Source organism: Balaenoptera physalus, assembly GCF_965194825.1.
Source record: "Balaenoptera physalus genome assembly, chromosome: 18".
NCBI lineage: Eukaryota > Metazoa > Chordata > Mammalia > Artiodactyla > Balaenopteridae > Balaenoptera > Balaenoptera physalus.
This window is the reverse complement of record NC_138899.1, coordinates 63049127-63070209: the sequence shown is the minus strand read 5'-3', so window position 1 is coordinate 63070209 and position 21083 is coordinate 63049127. Positions and strand designations below refer to the sequence as shown.

Below are 21083 nucleotides of genomic sequence, written 5' to 3'. Positions count from 1 at the left end.
TTTCGAGGTTAATTATTTTTCTTGTTTCTTAATGCACTGGCTAAGACTTTGACCAATGTTCCTATCTTTTAATGAAAGTACTTCTAATATTTCATTATGACATTTAATACAGGTTTCTGGTAGAGACCCTTTATAAGATTATTTCTTGTTGATGAAGAGTTGTCAGGGATAACTGAATTTTAGAAAATGATTCTTTTTTTTAGCACCGAAGAGATATAAACATACAGTTTTCCCCTTTAACCTATTAGTATAGTGAATTACATTAATATGCTTCCTAATGCTGAATCAATATTATACTCCTGGGATTCAACGTATCAGAACTGGTATGATTTAATAATTCAAAGCCAGGCTCTGGAGTCAGAATGCCTGGGTTCAAATCCCAAATCTTTCACTAACTAGTTGTATGATTTTAGGTGTGTTATTTAACTTCTCTGTGCTTCAGTTTCCTCATCTTTAAAATGATGACAATAATAGCTACCTCAGAGAGTTGTTTTAAGGATTAAGTAAACTGATACATGAAAAGTTGTTTAGAATAGTACACAGAACATAGAAAGCATTTAATATATGTTAATTATTATCATTTACTGAGTGCCTCATATTTGCCAGCCGTAAGGTATGCGGCATTGCAGGGGTCAGCAAACTAAGACCCATGCACTGAATCTGGCCTCCTGCCTGCTTTTATAAATAAAGTTTTATTGGAACACAGTTATACCCAATGTTTATAATTATCTATGATTATTTTTATGCTCCTACACCACAGTTAAGTAGTTGCAACAGAGTCCATATGGCCACAAAGCCTAAAATATTTGCTATCTGCTCCTTTACAGAAAAAACAAAACAAAAAAACCCTGCCGACCCGAGAAGTATTGTTCAAAATCGAGGAGTTCATAGTCAAATAGATGAGACAGGCAAGTAAAAATATATATATGCTACAGTATGTTATATACACAGTCATGATATTATGAGCATATTATGGAAACCTGTGGCAGTTCAGTACTAAACTACAGGAAGGATTCACACAAGGGATGAAAGACAAGAGGTATTTTATTTACTTTTAATTATTTTAAAATATGTATTTGTTTACATGTCTTTATCTCTCATCGTAGTGTGTGAATTGCTAGAGGAAAAGGAATATGACATACATTTTTGTGACATTCATATTCTAAATATCTACGACATTTAAGGTTTTTAACAAATGATAGATGAATAAATAAATGAATGGTGAAAGGAAGAATTTAGATACCTAGGTAACAATGATTAGAAATGTCTTTTAAAGTTCTAGATGTAAATATCCTATGGCAAGTATTTTACTTGCCATGTTAAATGGGCTCTTTCTTTTAATCCCTATAGCAGCTAATTCTAGGAGATAGATCCTATATTACCCCTCTTTAAAGTGAAGAAAGTAAGGCTCCTTGAGGTAAAAGCAATGTGCTCAAGTTTATATACAGCCAGTAAGGGAAGAAGCCAACAAACAAACCTTTATCTGCCTAATGTAAAACATATGCTCTTTATACGACAAAGTTGGGAAGTGGTGGGAAATAGATATAGTCACAGGATACCAACAGAGTATAAACTCTAAGATAGAGATACAAGATATTATAACTGATGCAGCAGGAATTGTAGTGTGGTTTTAACTTCTAAAACTGAGCAATGATTTGAATAAATTCATATTTTTAAAATATTAGTCAGGGGGCTTCCCTGGTGGTGCAGTGGTTGAGAATCTGCCTGCCAATGCGGGGGACACGGGTTCGAGCCCTAGTCTGGGAAGATCCCACATGCTGCGGAGCAACTAGGCCCGTGAGCCACAGCTACTGAGCCTGCGCGTCTGGAGCCTGTGCTCCGCAACAAGAGAGGCCGCGACAGTGAGAGGCCCGCGCACCGCGATGAAGAATGGCCCCCACTCACCGCAACTAGAGAAAGCCCTTGCACAGAAACCCAACTCGCACAGAAGACCCAACACAGCCAAAACTAAAATAAATAAATAAATATTTAAAAAATATATATATATATTAGTCTGGAAGCAGCCTGAAGATGAACTAAAGGAACAGTTGCCTGTACATTTTATCCAACGTCTCCTCTATCACACATATTAGACCAGTTTTGGTCAGGTTCAAGTAATCGACAAAAAAATAAAATTGCTAGCATACTATGGCATTTGAGGAATAATGATTTATCTACTAATCTGAAGTACTGGAAATAGCTAGTCCTAACATGGAAGAAACAAAAGTATATTTCATTAACTAAAATGTAAGGAAAAAGTATATATTGCAAATGAAAATACTACATAGAAAAAAATCAAGTCTTAAGAATGAAACTGTAACTGAGAATGGCTGTCAGGAAAAAGACTCACAGTCTTAGAGAATGAACTTAGGGTTACCAGGGGGGGAAGGGCAGGGGGGAGGGATAGACTGGGAGTTTGGGGTTGACATGTACACACTGCTATATTTAAAATAGATAACCAACAAGGACCAATGTATAGCACAGGGAACTCTGCTCAATACTCTGTAATAACCTAAATGGGAAAAGAATTTGAAAAAGAGTAGATACATGTATATGTATAACTGAATCACTCTGCTGTACACCTGAAATTAATACAACATTGTTAATCAACTATACTCCAATATAAAGTAAAGGTTAAAAAAAAATAAAATAAAACATCTTTGGAAAACAAAAAAGAATGGCTGTCACAAGCAAACCAAAAAAATCTAGAAAATGTAAACATAATGAAATCACAAATTATAAATTATGTTTTCACTTTTATTTTTATTTAAGCCAATCTTAAGAGAAACTGATTTTGAAGTAAATGAAATGACTACTCCTTCAAGCTAGATCTCAACATAAGTACATAGTTGTTGTATATGACATCTATTTCTGCAAAAGAAAGCATATAATTACTTTTTAAAGAAAAGTCTTAACTGTGCTTTAAAATGTACTTAAACATCTGTTTAGAACCCCCAGAGAAGCAGGAAGATTTTTTTTTCTCCTTACTGGGGAATTGGATTTCACTAAGAAATCACTTAAATTGTTTAAATTATTCTGTTCAAATGTATATTAAAATATGGATTCTGAAGAAGGAAAACAGAAAACAGTAACTTTCAGACACTTCTGATAGAGGTTGATTAACACAACCTAATTTATCAAATTTAGATAACCTTTACACCAAGGTTTATGTCAAAGTACACATCATACTTACTTTGTCTTTCTAACAATTAGCACATAAGCAATCTCAAGAAGTGAGGGAGGAAGAGAGATGAAAGTCAATCAGAAGTAATAGTTTCATCTGTAAAATGAGAGTACCACCACATATCTGGCAAGTCTATATGGGATTTTAAAAAAAATAATCAAGTTTCCAATAAGAGTTCAAGTGGATCTTATTACTATAGATAGTCTTCTACTTGAAAAAAAGAAAACTATAAGGAATTCACTTTTGCATATTTTTATCCCACTGTGGAAAGACTAGCTCAATTTCCTTGGAATGAAGATCAGTATTCTCTTGCAAAGAAGAACAGAGGCACTGGATACCGACCACACTGAAAGATTAATAAGAATGGAAAGAAAGCTTTTAAAACGTGCATTCTCTTTGCCAAGAAGGCAGTTAAAACTTTTGAGTAAACTAAATGTTTATTGGAATACTATATTTACAGAACTTTGGAGGATAAAACTTGAACTCATGATTTCTGGTCTTACTAAAAAAAGACTGCACTGCTTCCACTGTAGTAGCATTAATGTAAACACATATGGCACTTTAATATTGTCATGGTTTCCAACATCTCTTTGGTTGCTCACAATATTTCTGTGGGGAAGTCAGGATAGACATTATTCTCCATTTTAAGAATTGGGAACCTAAAATTGAAAAAAACGAATCTGAGATCATACGGCTAACAAGGGTGAAGTTGGAACTAAGATCCAAGGTACTTTATCTCCTATCTAGGAAACGGAAACAGCTGGAATAATGAAGCTGTTTCAAGTACTGACAAAAGGGGGGGTGGGAGAGTGAATTGTTAATTTCTTCTTAAAGCAAAATTTTAAAAGCCAAACTTTTATTGGGTAGCAATCCATGAAGGCTGAAATTTAGTTCAAAAGGTTTGTACTGCCTTAAAACTTAAGACAGTGCATACATTTAAAAAGTATGGAAAATGCTAGTATAGGCAAAAGGACAAAAGTTAACTTAAGTTTTGGGGTTTTGTTGGTTTGTTTGCTTTTAATGTTTTTAAGAGGAAAAAAAGAAACACTACTGATTTATCCAGACAGCTCTCCATCATATACATCTTTACTTTTCCCAGCACCTAATACTATCTCTGATATACAGAATGTATTTACTAATGCCTGTTGAGTCAAAGATTGCTCTTATGCTATATTCTTACTTTCTTGATAATACAAAATATAGAGTAACCCTAGAGAATTTATTCATGCAACCATAACCTGAGGCACCACTATTTACCTGGTAATGGTACATGAAACACAATGTGAAGGAAAGAGAATTGCTTTAGAAATACACACCTATAAATTTAGCAACTTCAAAGAGATATTTCATGTAAATGAATTTTCAAAATAACTGATACTTATCCTTTAAATCACTGTAACTTATCTTTAAATAATCATAATGAAAATATTTTAAAAAAGATTTCTAGGTCTTTTTTCTCTGCCTTAATCTAAACATGATACAATCTTTTCTTGATGACTCAAACTCATCAATATAAATATCAATTATTAGACTATTCTATAACACAGTGACTCTTGGAGTTATTGAGGGATGTCCAACTGTTTGTCTCTTCACTAACTCATCCTAGGCTACTTTTAAAAACAAGGTTTCCTACTGCCTGCTCCCCAGTTGTCACTTATACGCCACCAGCATCCTAGCCAAGGCTTCTAAAATGCCAGTTGAAGTTTAAAATACGTACAACCTGAATAGGCAGTTGATATACTTAACCTTATACAGATTATAAATTCCATGGTGTAGCTATTTTCACTGCTCTAAGGCCTAGCTCAAAGGCTTTTCTTCTTTTATGTCCGAGTTCTGAGACTCAGTCTAGGCAGTTGCTAGAACTCTGGCCACAAAAGAACAATTACAATACTAATTTCTGCATGTTCTCTTAATTCTTACTATAATATAGGGGAAAAAAACATAAATGATAGTCATAAAAAAACACAAAACAACCATGTAAACAAATGATGTAAGGCAGCTCACATTATGTGCTATATGGACAATTACCTAGCCAATTATTAGCCAAGAGTCAGCAAACCAGGCTCACTGGCCAAATCCTGCAATTGTAAAAAAACAAACAAAAAAGGATATTCAACAGAGACAGTAAGTGGCTCACAAGGCCTAAAATATTATCTGGCACTCTACAGAAAAAGTCTGCTGATCCCTGATCTAAACTGCAAGAAACACACACATATAAAACATATAAGCTATTCCTCATACATAAAGCTTAAGTTATTAATATAAATAACTTAGTAGATGTAGCATTCTTTCAGTGATGGGTTTTCATAACGATACGGCCAAACTTGTCCAGCCCTGCCTATTACTCTCTTGACCATGCTGTGGGGCTTAGCCAAAATCTTGACTTTATAAACTTCTTTCCTTCTTCCTCCTGATACTTATCCTTATACACTCTCAGACTGGTCTCCTTGCTATTACTTCCAGCTCTGGCTGTCAATCTTTTTTGGAATGTCTTTCCTTTTGCTAGATATCTAAATCCTTCCTAAGCTTCAAGTCTGACTTCCTTTAAATGCCTTACAGGATCATTCTAGCCCTCAGTGGCCTCACTTTCCTTTAAATTACAGTCCTTGCCACACAATTTAATAATGCCATCTTATATTTTTGCTAATGATTTCTTGTGTGTTAGTCTAGTATCCTCAACTAGTCTGTAGACTACTTGAAAGAAAGAAACACATCCTATTGCTTTTGTATCCCCGCTCTAATAGTAGCTCATCATCCTCTGAGCACATGTCATCTCCCAAGCGCATCTCTCTACCTTGGAGAAAAAACAGCCTGAGGACCGGTAATGGGTGATAAGTGATTGGAAATATCAAAGAAAGACACCTACAAAGGAACTTGATGGAAGACCATAGGCTACAACTCAAACTTAGAAAGTATATGTGAAAGATAAGCAAAACTACAATAGTGGGAGGATAGAGATAAAGATCAAGGGTTAAAGAGACCACAGCATAACACTCTGAAATAAAATGAGACCAAAATATTAAGAAAATTATAAAAGCTCCCAATACAGGTAAAAAAAATAGTTGCCTTTCAACACTACTGGTCACTAATTCCTTTTCAGCAAGCAGCTCGACACTGATATCCATATGGGCCATTTTTCTTTTTCTTTTTGCAATGTGATAAAAAGAAGCACTAAAAGACTCAATGGAATTGCATGCATAGTATTCTAAACCTTTGGATTTACAATATTGTGAATTTATTTGAAGTCTGCTAGAGACAGCTAGGGGAAAAAACCAATTATTTATCTTTTGATTACCTGGCTAATAAAATTAGAAATCACATGCATATTGCTACATCATGCTCAAAGACATCACCTAGACTCATTTTCATAGAAAAATGTACCAAGAACATGAAAAAGAAAACAAAACCTTTAGGTTACTTCATCAAATTGTATCTTAAAAATATAGGCAAAATAGAAGATGCACAAGCACTGGATGTATGCACATTAAAAAAAATACAAATATTTTTAAACAGGCATAACTATTACCCATAAATCTAAAACAAATTATAAATTAAATGCTCTTTACCTAAGTAAAGCTACAAAAGACGATGAAAACTATTAATCATGCATCCCTTCTCTTTTTTCTGGGTTTTATAACCTCTCACTCCTGACCTCTGCCTGGCTGGTCAGAGAAGAGGGAGAAATTTTTTCATAATTAGTAATAAAACATGCTCAAAATTATACTGTAGAACTTTAAAAATTAAAACGTAATCACTAAATGCATGATAAATCAGTTTTCAGTTACTCATACAAAGGGGGAAAGTGATGACACAGATGACACCAAATCTGTTTTTTCGAATCATATGATTAATGTGGGAGAAGCAAATTACCCTTATAATTATGTTTCACTGAAGCCAATGTTAACCAGAAGTTTATTTTCCCTGAACAGTCAATGATTTTTGAGGGTTCAGACAAAACAGAAAGAGGGGGAGTTCATTCAGAAGCATACAGGTGGTTAAAAGCAGCCAGCCTGAGATAAAAAATTTTCAGTTAACCTACACAAGAAAACTGAGAGGTGTTCTATGAAGGGAAAGAAGAAAATTTCATAAAATTTGTGATAGTGCTAAAATTCTTAAACATAAAACTATTTATAAAAATTTTAACAAAATCTTTTTCCTGTCAAGTCATCATCCCTTCTTCCCAATAACTGGTATAAGTGGTGATGGCAACAATTATCAGTGGGCTAAGAAGCTGAAAGCAAAATTTTAGGTTCTATGTTATCAACGATGTGTAAAATCCTTTTTATCACTGTTTTAAGTCCACCATCTGTCTCAGTGGGCACTTTATCTCATTACTTGAGAAAAATCAAACCAACCAAGAAAATATCAAACAGGCAGGGGACTCATTTCTCTGGACTATTTTTAGGTGATTTAAAAACTTACACGATGGCAAGAACTACAGATTTAGCAAATACACAAAAACTAAATATTTATCCAAATACAAGATCATAGCCACAAAACTCAATTAGTTTCTGCCTAACATATGGCTCCAACTCCCGGGTGGCATATGTTTAGCACTGGCGCTGGTACTATCATGGTGATAAAACATTATAGTAACAGTTCAACTTTTGTTATTTCATTCTTATAATACAGAAGAACACACACCAATTTTGCTTCCAAGAGCTAAAAACACAGACCACGGGAAAAAGCAAAATAATTATGCCGCTCAGTTTTAAGAGCCTACAGTCTACACATACATAAGGATTATACAGTTAAAAAAAAAAAAAAAAACTCTTGTCAGCCTGGTATTCTATGTTAATAGATGCTCAGACACGAAGGTGTCCAAAGGAACTTGCATGAAATTTCACAAAAGAAAATCCCGTATTTATGATTCCTAGCACCCCACTATCCATTACCCCCCTTCCCCCACAGAAAGCTATCCCAAGGCTTTTAACGTTAACGGTTTAATAAAAGAACGACTAACGACTACATTCATTAAAACCGCCACCGTTCTGCCCCCGATTTTATGGCTAAATTACGTGTTCATTTTCTTTACCTAACGCATGACGTCCTTCCACAGCCGTGTCAGAAGTTCAAAGATCCAGGCTGTTAAACAGGGCGAGGACTGCAGCCCGGAGTCCACCCCCCGACTGAACAGGTGGTTAACTCCGCCGGCTGGAGGAACGGCCAGGTACTGGCACCAGCCAAACAGGATCAAATACACAAGGGCGGGTTTTCGAGGTTTTAACCCCAACAGGAGCGGGGGAAACTCTCTTCAGAGGAGCGTTCAAGTTTGGCGGCTGCCCGGCGGCCAACACCTAAGGCGCTGCGGCCGCTCGGCGATCCGCTCCGGAGGGCTCCCCAATCCACCCCCCAGCGCCGCCGTCAGCGGCGCGGCTCGCCGCGGGCCGCGGGCCAGGGGGGCGGAGGGAGGGCTGCCCGCGCCGCCGCGCCGCCTCCGCGGGCTGGTGGCGGGGCCGCGGCCGCGCCCCCACGAGCGCCTCCCGGCGAGACTTGGGCCCAGCAGGTGCCCCGTGAGTGGACGGGTCCCGCCCGCGGCCCACTCCCCTCCGCCCAGCGCGCGCCCACAAGACCGGGTGGGCCAGGCCCCTCGACGGGCCCGAGCCCCGCTTGGCGCCCCGGCCCCTCACACCCAGCCTAACGGTTTCCGCGGCGCCTGCCCCGGGGGGGGAGGGTGCAGGGGGGGAAGACGGGACCCGGACGCCTCGGTCTGCCACACCTTTCCCGAAGGGAGCGCCCGCGCTCTCACCTCCGAGTCACGCCGCTCTGAGGCGGAGCAAGGCGGCTACCCCGGCGCCTCTTCTTCGGGTTCCTGATCGTTCTCGCTCCACTTCAGCGGCAGAGCCAGCTCTCGGGGCCGCCGCGGCCGCCGGCGCACTGACTGTTGGGGTGGTTTCCCGGCAGTGACGGTGCCGCCTCAGCCCCGCTCTTCGCTCCCTCTCCGCGTAGCTCCCGCTTTCTGTTTCACCCGAGGGACCACGAACGCCGCCGCCGCCATGCTTACTACGGAGCCGGGAGGAGGAGCCCGGAGTCGGCGCGCCGAGTGCGGCTGCGCGAGCCCAGCCGACGGCGCCCCCGGCCGGCCCGGACCCCGCGTCCCCGCCCCGCGCCTTGGCCCGCCGCCTTGCTGGTCTTTACCGGTAGCGCGAGGCGCCCGCGGAGCCGCCGGTGCGGGGCGTCAGAGTCTCCGTCGCCGCTCCCGGGGCGCCCACCGCCCTCCCGGGGCTCCGGGCTCTCTCCTGAGGTCCGGCTACGCCTGGGTCGTCGCAGCCGCCGCCGCGGCCAGGCTGCTAGTGACACTAGGGAAATGAGGAGCCAACTGACGTTCCTGGGGCCGCTCACACACTTCTCAGTCCAGATTGTAAAAGACTCCCTCTGAGGCGCACCGGGTCTGCCTTTTTCAGGAAGCACAAAACTTAATGCCGGCAGGTGCTTTTAAAGACACTCTCCCAAGGAATAGGAAGCCAACCGAAGTGGGCTTGGATGGTTTCAATCCCAAACGCTTACACCCCAGGAGCTCTTAAGCAAACAAAGATATTGAGATATTTACTTCAGCTGGAAACGTGAGGGTTAGTTTCTTGGTCTCTTCCCCAGTCAAAACGCGTGGAAACCCATTACCTTAATTTGTGCAACAGCCCGAAGACTTACAAGGGAACGCGGCCGAGATTTCCTTGAACCTGCAGCAACTGGGGGCGCTGCAATAATGCCTGAGGGCCGGTCAGGGCTGCTTCCTTTTGCGGTTTCCACGGGAGGACTTGGGATGGGGGTTGTCCTTGGGACGGGGAGTCTAACCCCAGGAACTGTCCCCTCAGAAACAATGACGACGTACCCAGGCTCCTTGTTCTGGCTTCATTTCAGCTTATGAATTGTGCTGCCTTTAAAACATAGCAGTGCTTTTTTCCCCCACCTTTTTACAGAAATCCTTTTAAAATGTACTTATTCCCTACATTCTTAAGGAATACAATGGTTAATGAAATCCTTTGTTGATGACTAGCCACCAAACGCCATACCTTGGCCATACGCTAGTCCCAGGGCATTGCTGAGGTATATAGGATCTCTACTTAGGTGATCTCTTTTTTTCTCGTTGGAATGTTCTCATCACCTTTTCTAATATCTGTCACTGCTTCTCATCTCATTTGCCTCTTGATCCGCTCAGATCCTTCCTCTCATCCTTTCTACTTTACTGTTTATTTTTTACTCTTTTCTCCTTTCTTGACTGCTTTTCTCTATGGCTCCAGGTGATGACTGATCAGATGTTTATATCCACAGTCAGCCAATGAGAGATTTCTTTTCTTCCTCTTTGCCATCAGTAAATAGGACAGTGACTGTATATCAAGTGGTATCCTGAGATATTTTCATTGTTGTTCACTCTCAAAAAGTTCTTCTTCCGCCAGAGGGGTTTCCTTTTCTTAACTTCCAGATTTGGCCCTCTTCCAGACAAAATTACTGGAAAGCTGGCCTCTGGATAACTGAGGCACAACGGTATTTTGTTTTAAAATATGAGGATTTATTAGAGCGTGGGTGAGTTGGGTGGCTTTTCTGTATTGCTGCCCTAGCTCTGTTTGGTCTGAGACTAAGGGAGTGGTTTCCAAACCTGACTCTATGCTAGTAATTTCCAAAGCTTCCTACTTGGAAACTTTTTAAAAAGACAGAATCTTGTAATCCATCCCTCAAGATTCTGATTCCTTTGGGGTTGGGTGTGGAGGTGGGAGAAATGGCATTTTAAAAAAATTATATTTTGGACATCCCTACATGTATAGGCACAACAAGAAAGAACAGCTATTTTGAAGGAGACTAAGACATAATTCAATAATGTCACTGAAGTAGACATAGATTAGTCAACAGTGTACAATGCTGTAAGGTTGAGTCAAGCGAGGACCGGGAAATTTATGTTCTGTGGAGAGAATGAATCACACACATAAATAATCCTAGCATGGGCACCAGTATGAATTCTCTGGGAATCCAGAGAGGGACAAGAATTTACATTGACTTTGAACAGGTCACTTCTCAGTGCTTCATTTTTCTTATCAATAAAATAAGGGTTATTTAAAATCCTCATCTTTTTCGAGCTCTGAATAATACCCAACACTTTGACCACTTATTTCCTTGAATAGTTCTTCTTCCTCTGGCACTATACTCTCTTGGATTTTTTCCTACATTTCTGGGTACCGCTTCTCTGATTCCCTTGCAGATTCCTTCTCCTCTCCCTAGCTATTAAATTGTGAGGAGTACCTCACAATTCAGTCTAGGTTCTTTTCTGTTTTCATTATAATCTCTTGGCCTAAACCTCATCATCCACCCCAATGGCTTTAGTTATCATCTATATGCTGATGATTTCCACATATGTGTCTCTAGCCCAGTCCCTTACCCTAAATTACAAATCTGATACCTACTGCTTCACTGACATGTTCACTTAAAGCCTCAAAGTTACAAAGTTTAGTCCGACTTAGTTCACAAACTCTTCCTGTTTTCCTTTCCCCTCATCTATCCAGTTGTTCAAATCAAACAAGCAGTAGTCACCCCTGATATCTCCCTCCTTCTCATTCACCATATTTGTTGCAGCACCAAGTCCTAGCAATTTTACCTCCAAAATCTTAAAATTGGCCTACTTCTTTCCAATTGCTACCAATCTAATCTGGTCTCACTGCATACAATCTGAGCCTTTATTCTCCACTTTGCAGCCAAAACAGTTTTTCTAAAAGCAAATAAGATTATGCCACTTCTCATATAAAACCCTTAAACAGGGTCTCATTGCTCTAAGATAAGACTAGCATTCTTAAGGTGGCTTACCAGAACATGTGAGGTCTTGCCTCTTCTAGTCTGATCTGACACCACTCTCCCCTGGCTTCCTGTGTGGAAGACTTCCTGGCTGCCTTTTATTTTCTCAAATGTGCTGTAATCCCAACAGCCATAGGCTCTCTGCACGTGACCTTCTTTTCCCTTTTAACTTGAGTAAGGAAAAACATTTCTGACTTCCCAGACAAGTTCAAGACATTTGTTGATGTCAGCCCTCCTACCACCATGTACCTTTCCCTCTATGACTTATCACAGCTTGTAACATTTGGTATGTGTAAATACTAGGTATGTGTCTATTGCTCCCTTCATGAGGAGAAGGACTGAGCCTATTTTTGCTTATACAGTGCCTGGCATTTAGTAGCTGCCCAATAAATATTTCTTAAATGATTGACTGTGTTCTTTGAGGTCCCTTTCAGCATTCTAGAAAGTTATTGAATCATACAATTAGGAGATTACTGATCACTTTTGAGAGAGGAATCTTTTGTATGATTAGTGGGAGGCAAAGGAACTGCTGTGAGCAGGAAGCTGGTGCTGCTTGCTGTGCCATGTGTAATACAGTCCTTTGACCCAGAAAATTCAGGTCTTCTTTTTTTTTTTGGAGGAAAGTTCCCCTTTTTTTTAAAAAAAAATAAATTTATTTATTTATTTATTTTTGGCTGCGTTGGGTCTTCGTTGCTGCACTTTCTCTAGTTGCGGTGAGTGGGGGCTGCTCTTCGTTGCAGTGCGCGGGCTTCTCATTGCGGTGGCTTCTCTTGTTGCAGAGCATGGACTCCAGGCACGCGACCTTCAGTAATCGTGGCACACGGGCTCAGTAGTTGTGGTGCACGGGCTTAGCTGCTCCGTGGCATGTGGGATCTTCCCGGACCAGGGCTAGAGCCCGTGTCCCCCGCATTGGCAGGTGGATTCTTAACCATTGCACCACCACGGAAGTTCAGACTCAGGTCTTCTGCTAGCATCCAAGAAACTGTAGCAGGCTAAGTTATTAGCTTGCAAGGAGCATAACATCTCAGACCCTTCACATCTCTTAACAAGATATGATGGGTTGAAGAGAAAGAAAGAGATGAAAAAGTCAAACGGCAATGGAGACTTGTCTTTTAGGAAGTTTGGGGGAAAAGTCTGGTGAGGAAGAGAGCTGGGACAGAAGATTGAGGTGGGAGGGTAGTGCTGGCTGAATCCTCTGAGCAACCCTGGGGGGTCGTAACTCAGAACCAGAGAGAACACTAATTGCCATTGCTCGTCTCTTTGGATGGGGAACTGGTGCAAGTCTGGAAGAGGAGAGGAGGTGAAAGCAGTTGATCTGGAGGTACACCAGTTAAAGTAGCCAGAAGCTTTTTGTTTGTCTCTGAGGGGTGTGGTATAATGTGGGGGAGGAGAGAAAGGCTTTGGAGTCAGGTAAATCTGGGCTCCAATCTCAGCTCTATTACTGACTGATTGATTGATCTTGGGCATGTTATCCTCCTGAGCCTCAATTCCTAAAGATAAAATACCTACTTTGCAGGATTAAGTGGCATAATGCATGAAAATGCCTGGTATATGCCTGATGCTCAGTAAATAAATAATAACTATATGATTAGGATGTCCTGGATAATGTGACCTGGTGAGGTGGGGAAAGTTCAGAACCTTCCTCAATATTTCCAAAGATACTCAGGGGGGGACTTGGCCAGAGTTAACTTTTGCTCCAAACTCTTTATCCTGTTGCAATCTCCATCCCTCACCATGCTTTCCCAGCCATGCTTTGCTCCATGGATGAAACAGCTCCTTCCCTAAAAGCAAACAAGGAATAAAATAAAAAGCAACTTGACATTGAACGTTGGCCATTCCCACCACAGGAAATTTGTCACTGGCCATCATTCTCCTCAGACCCCACCCTGCCACTATGTTGCTTTGGACCCTCACTCTACTAAGAACCTTCCCCACATTTTTCTAAATTTCTGGGACCATCCCAAAATCTGTCTTGGGACAATTCCCAAATTCTTGTTAATTTATTACTCAGAGCAATTTTGCTTTTTGTTTTCTGCCCTCATTTTTATCCAGAATAGCCTTGGAAGCCTTACTTTCTTTTCAAAAATCAAAAAGATCCATTCAGTGATTCAGTGATTTTTGATGAAGAGTTAATTCTGTCCTAGAAAAGTAGTTCTTAAACTTCAGCATGAATAAAAATCACCTGGGGTGCTTGTTTAAGATATAGTGGTTCTACCATGTGTTCTCCGCACCAAGGTTTGGATTCAGGAATCTGCATTCTATAAGCACTCCAAGAGTTTCTGATGAAGGTAGTCCATGGGCCATATTTTGAACATCTTAGAACAGCTCAAACAGCACTCAACTTTCACAAATAAGATGGTTTTTCTCTCTGTGACATGGAGTTAAACTAGGATTGACTCAATTGTTCAAGAAAACTGCTCATCTATGGTTCAAGTCTTTTATGTTGTTTCTTCTTTATAGAGAAACCAATTAGGAAAGACTAAGGAATTCCTTAATCACAAAATGATATCCTAATAGCCCAAATTTGTCAGTGTTAATGATATGGTTTCAAAGCAGTGCTACTGGAGACAGTCTTACTTCCAAAGAGGGGAAAGTCTTATCTGGTTACTGGCCAGGACTTATTAAATAGGTTCCTGACCTGAAGGGGCTATACAATAATAGACAGATTACAAGGATTTTCTCTAGGTTGAAAAAATAAGGTTTCTATATCTGTCTTTTAGACTGTCAACAGCTCTTTGATGTTTTGCACAGCTTTAGGAGGCACTGATAGCAGCCCTGGGGTTGAACACACCACAGTCATTATCCAGCATAACCAGATGACATATGAATCCATTTTAAAGACAGAAGAAGGAGATAGGCATCTATAATGACAATGAGGCCAAAGATGACTTGGGATTTGAAAAAACTATCTCCAAACTACCTGCCTTTTTTTTTTTTCCAAAAAATCAAACTTCAAAACCAGAGCAATACTTTATCAAGACAACAATGGGATTTTAATCTAGAAAAAATAAAAATAAAATTTAAATGAGTTAGGAAATGAAAATTCAGATAATCTAAATGCAATTCTCACCAAACTTAAAATTCTTCCACAAATTTCAGAAGTAAATATTTAAACCAAACTGCATTTTAAAACTACCAGGCAAATCGACTATTCATAGCAAGTAGAGCAAATATCTTCATACAATAAGTTGCCTTTAATTTTTATATATCCAAAGAAACAGGCATCTTTTAAATAAGGACAATGAGGTATAGTAATGAGAAAAACTAGGGAAATTGTTTATAAATTGAATACTTTTAATGAGGTAAATAAAATACTAATTTTTTTCTAATTTCCAATATTTATGTATAAAATTTTTAAAAATCAAGGCACAACTGAACTTTGATCTTATTTTCCCTTTACACTGTACTTATAAGATATAAACCCAGTACCATCCTATTGAAAAGACAAAAGCTAAAATTAATTAGTAGTAGTAATTACCATTATTAAAATAGAGACTCATTTTAAAAATAATGAAAGATGACTTTACCAAATAAATACTCAACTTCAAATTAGAGAAACTACTGACTTAAAACATTGGAAATTCAAATGTAGCCCATTTTCCCAAGTTACAGCAGACTAAGAGTAAAAATAGGGTTGTGGTAGAACTCACAGAGTAGTCTCACACTCTTCCCCCATCCACACTCAAATTCTTTCAGATGATTCTAAGAATCCCCAGGGATTTGCACAGGTACACTCCAAGAATTACTCCTCTGAGAAACTCGATGACATTTACCATCTTCCTCCTCCCCTCCCCTGGTGTACTGAGGTATTTTCTCCTGTTGTTTCCAAAGCCAACGAAACTCTCCCGCTGCACTTCTATCTGTGCCAAAACTACCAACGCCTAACTTGAAAGGCACTCATATCTGTAACAAGATACAGTTTTCCATGGGCACCATCTCCTGCTGCTCTCGCCTTCAGCTCCAAAACTCCCACATACATCGTAGCAAAGCATATAATTATATAATTTATTTGTAGTTCTCGGACTCAGGCATGAGCGCATGGAATAGACAACATGTTCTACTAAGCCTTTTCCTTAACACTGGGCAATTGACCTTGAAGCAAACTTTTCGTACTCCTCTTCACTTAGGATGAGGTTTTTTTTCCCTTCTTCTGTAAACAGACTGCTCTACTGCTCTGTAAATGTGCCCAAACATGCTCAAATCTTAGACCAAAAAACAGTTTAACTCAAGCTGTGACCCTAGCTACAAAAACAATTAAGTACTTCTGATGAGAGATTTGGATGTTAATGAAATGATTTACTATATTAATTCTCTTAATAACAGTGCCTATTGAACATTGATATTACACTAGGCATCTTACTCAACATTGAATAAGAGCAACTCCTTTCTTGTAAGAATCTAATTTAAATTGATAATCCAAATATGCTTCAGAGAGAGGTCCATCGCAAAGGAGAGAATCAATCAAGAATATCTTTTAGCAACTAAGACCTGGTACAACCAAATAAATAAATAAATAAATATTCGAAAAAAAAAAAGAAGAAGAATACCTTTTATATTGAAGGTTCTGTACAAAGAACAAATGTCTTGACCTTAACAAATTTACTTTTTGTACTGATTATTTATATTTTGCTCTCATCTCCAAGCACACCCTTTTATATCCTGCTCTGGGATGCTGGGGCTAGGTCTGGAAACTACATTTCCCAGACTCATTTACCAGGTGCCTTCCTCTTAGGATTGGCCAATGGAGGCTGCGGTAATTAAAGAGAAATTGGAAGGCTGGTGAAGGAGAGACTGGACTTGCTTTCTATTTGCAATTCCTGTCAAAAGATAACAACTCCAAAATAGCTTCAATGTCTTTTGGCATATTTAGCACCAGCTGTGCCACATCCCTCCAATGCTACCAGGACTAGTCAATTGGTACTCCCTTATTAGTATAAAAACCAGCCATACAACACCTCCCTCAGAGATCTAGGCATTAATTATATGAGAACTCTTCCTCTAAGCAATGAAGTTTTATCATTTAGTTCTCTGCCCTGCCCCAGCCCAGCCCAGCAGGTGTTAGCTATTTCCTTCAGCATCCCTGTTGCCTTTTCAGTTTTTCAATATCCACGTGACTAATTCCTTGCATTCAATCCCTCTATCTGAAATAACTAGCATGGTTTCTGATTTCCTGCCTGCACTTTGACTGGTAGATTTCAACCAGGTAGATTTAAAATATCTGGTTAAGGAGACAGTACCTACTCATGCAGAAAAAAATCAGAAATATAACATTTGAAATGAACAACTCTGATAAAATTTGCTCCTGGGGTTCAAAAAGGCAACAAATTACTTGCTATGGGTTGATCAAACACAGGCATCGTGTTTTTAAATTTAATTTTTTGGATTTAATCTTCAACATCGTGATCAAAGTACTATTAGTTCTCATTCTATAGATGAGAAACATTGGTTCTGAGAAGCTAAACATATGTTCACATACATACAGCTAAGAAGGTAGCAGAGCTGGAATTCATACGTAGGTCTGTGTAACTCTAATGCATCCTTTCCATTATTCCATGTTAGTTCAGAAGGGGTGGAATCTGAAGTGAATCTTGAAGAATAGGCTTCAAATAGAATGGTCAGAGGAGGGGACTTTAATGGGACTGATAGCTAACAAAAGCATGAGATTGGAAAAATCCAAGTGTGCCTGGGGGTAAAAAATAAACCTGTGCAAAAGATTGTGATGGAAGCTATCACACAGAGCAGAGAAAGTAGGTTGGGGCCAGATTAAGAAGGACCTTGGGTGGCACATGAGCAATTTAGAAACCACATATTTTTAACCAGGGGTCAGAGAAGTGAAATGGCAAAAGTGAAAAGCTATGTGGTATTGTTGATTAATGGACTTCATCACTGATATTTGTCAAGCCACTGTTGTTATCAAAGGCTTTTTAAATAACCAACAAATAAAAACAAAATGAGAAAAACCTTTATGGATTAACCATCAAAACAAGTGATTAGAAAAGGAATTTTAACTTTGCATAAATTTCAGGGTTAGCAAAAAACAAGCAAAAAAAAAAAAAAGCTTTTAGAGAAAGAAACCGTGGTTTTTATCAGAGGGAAAATAAAAGAGTATTGATACTTATTTATCCTTTGATGTAAGATAAATCAAAGTGCTAAATTAATCTACATGGCTGTGAGAAATGTTAAGTACTTTTTATAGAAAGGTATTATTATTTGACTAATACATTTTTAGAGGATAAAATGAAAAAATATTAAAATGACAAGTCAACAACCCTAAATTGAGAGATACCAATAAAGTGGGCCACCTATCAGCCTGTCAGTGGACTATTATGTTCTGTTACAAACCTCTTCTTGAAGCAATTGGATTCAGACACATTATGGGTTAGATAGACTTTTGTGGGCTAGCCTGCAAATTCAACTGTCATTTATAACTTTGTTTCCATGGCAAAATGCCTTTGCAAGTTCTAAACGGCAGACTTTCAAATTAACTTTTGGAATATAACCCACTGCAACTTAGGGACTGCCTGTGCTTTGAATGTAGATTGTCTATTATAACAGGGCTTTAACTCTACTGAATCTCAGAGGATTTCAAATTAGTATCTTTCTTTCAAAATCCAGTACCTTATTTGGGAAAAGAGGATTTAAAAAAGCAACCCACCTGGTGTGAAGAAAAGCAAATCCAATGACTTTTTTCCATTAATGGCCTGATTATATGGAAGCAAACATTTTGTCTATAAGAAGAGTAAAGAATTTTAAAAAAAACCCGAGTATTTATATAATGGAAGACAGTATTTGTTATCTTTTTTCATACAGTTTGTCTCTACAATGCAAAGGTAACTCAAAGAAAAGAACTGCTTCCATTAACCTTTAAATGCCTGCTTAAACTATTCTTAATGATGACCTTTGTATGCTGTAGGTGAAAATTTTCTAGACTAGATTTGTAAGGATTATTGCAGTAATTTTCCATTGAACAGTACGCAAAAAAGATGTAGACAAAGACCTATATATGAAACTTGGTGTTAAGAATTGTTTCTTTTCAAGAGGATGAAATATTTGTTGTTCATATATAAAACATTTGATTGGATTTCCAGTTAATTTTACTCTTTCAAGTAATTTCTTTTTTCCTCTTTAGAAAGAGAATAATTGAAATAGATACAGAAAAATAAGAAATATTTCTCTCTTCTATCAACTTGTGCTTTATTGAAGACTTGTTTAAGCTTATTAAATTCATAGCTGATAGGTTTGGGACTCTATATATGACACAAACTTCTGGTTTTCCACCAGGTAAGCTAGTGGATGCTGGCATTCTAAATGATGCCTCACTTGTTATTTTACCCCTGGAATTTTTGTTTGTTTGCTTCTTTTATAAACCAGACTTCTTTCTGGTCTATTTATCACATAGGTGGTAGGGATAATACCATTTATAGTGAGATCCTAGAAACATTTTTTTCTATTATATACCCTAAGTATCTTTTGAAGTCTTAGCCTGACAGTTTGAAAATTGTTATCTTTATTTAGAGTTTACCTGGTCCTTTATTTTTACCTATTGTTTTTCAAATACTTCATTTTGTATTTTTCATAATGACAACTGAAAGCCAGCAGCCTGGGAATCAAAAACTTTGGATGCTAGTTTACTCTTTCAACAAGTACTTCCTGAAGGCCTTTTGTGTAGTGCATTCATAGCCATTCAGTTCTACAAGTGTTTTAATTTCTATTATGATTTTCTCTATGATCCATAGAGTTATTTAGGAGTACTTTTTTTTCTTTCCAAACATTTTATTCTTGAATTCTAATCTTTTTTATCCTGGGCAGAGAACATGTTTTATACCTTAGCCGTTCTTTGAAGTTGTTGAACTCTCTTTGGTGATGTAATATGTGGTCATTAAAAAAAAAAAAAAGTGCACTTGAAAAGAATGTATATTTTCTATTTGATGCAAAAGTCTATTCATATCAATTGGCTCAAACTTGTTAGTTTTCTTGTTCAACTCTCGAATATTCTTATTAGTCATTTTGAGTTTGAGCTCTCAGTTAAAAATCTCCCACGGAGATTGTCAGTTTGTCCATGTCTCCTAGTAATTTAGTAAGATATTGCTTTATAAATTTTGGAGCTATGCTTTTAAGTACACATAGTTGAAGATTGCTCTATTTTCTTGGTGGATCATTCTTTCTTATTATTCAATATCTCTCTTTATCTTATTAATACCTTTTGCCTTAAATTCTATTTTGGCTCATTTTAGTTTTGCTACTAAATGTTTTTCTATTTGTCTGATTTAGCATATATCATTTTTCTGTCCCTTTATTTTTTGTCTTTCTGTGCAGTTATATTTTACACATGTCTCGTATAAGCATCCAGAGGCCGTATTTTCTATACATTCTGATTATCTTTACCATTTTATAGGTGAGTATAATCTATTTATATTTATTGTGATTACTCATCTATTTAGACATATTTCTACACTCTTAGTTGTATTTTCTTTTTATCATATTTTTCTTTGCTTTCTCCCTCCTTTCTGCTCGCTAATGGGTTAAACAAAGTTTTCCATGTGCCCCATAATTTTCTCTGCTGGCTTGGAAATTACAGATTATTTTTCTGTTCTTTTAATGGGCTTATTTATTTATTTCTATTTCTATCCTCTTGCTGAGCACAATTCCAATTTTGGCATACTTTACTCTTTAGTATATACAACTCCCCTGCTTTCTCAATGCTCCCATTTTGTTACTGTTTTTGTTACTTCTAAAGTTTTAATATATTTCTTAATTGAGCATAAAAATATATTTATGTATTAATTTATACTTAGTTATTCATATTTACTAACATATTTTTAGCTATTTCTGTTCTCCTTGTTGCTTCTCGTATCCTACACTTTCCCCCTAGGTTCACTTTTCCTCTTGTGGAATGAAGCATGTACTTTAATACCTCTTTTAGTGAAGGTCTGTGAAAATTTTGGACTGGATCAAGTGGTTCCTAACCATATCTGACCCAGATACATCTTTTTGTAATTAATATTTTGTAATGCCTTCTTTACTTCATGAAATAAAATACATAGATAATATAACAACAATACATACAATTTTTAAGCAATCAGTACATCATAACTGCTATATAATGCATTAGTAAAAGGAA

General features: G+C 38.3%; 1 protein-coding gene across 6 annotated transcripts in view; it reads right to left on the bottom strand.

Annotated features, from left to right (window-relative positions):
* Nucleotides 1–12583, bottom strand: part of FNDC3A (fibronectin type III domain containing 3A) — a 191063-nt gene extending 178480 nt beyond the window's left edge. For 2 of the 6 annotated variants that reach the window (XM_082434385.1, XM_082434390.1), the window contains exon 1: nucleotides 8934–9228. The gene's annotated coding sequence lies outside the window, so the exon portion shown is untranslated. Of the gene's footprint in view, nucleotides 1–8219; nucleotides 8528–8933; nucleotides 9235–9802 lie in introns of those variants that run through there. The other 4 variants (XR_014255896.1, XM_082434386.1, XM_082434391.1 and 1 more) reach the window with 4 other exon arrangements.
* Nucleotides 12584–21083: the final 8500 nt, after the last annotated feature.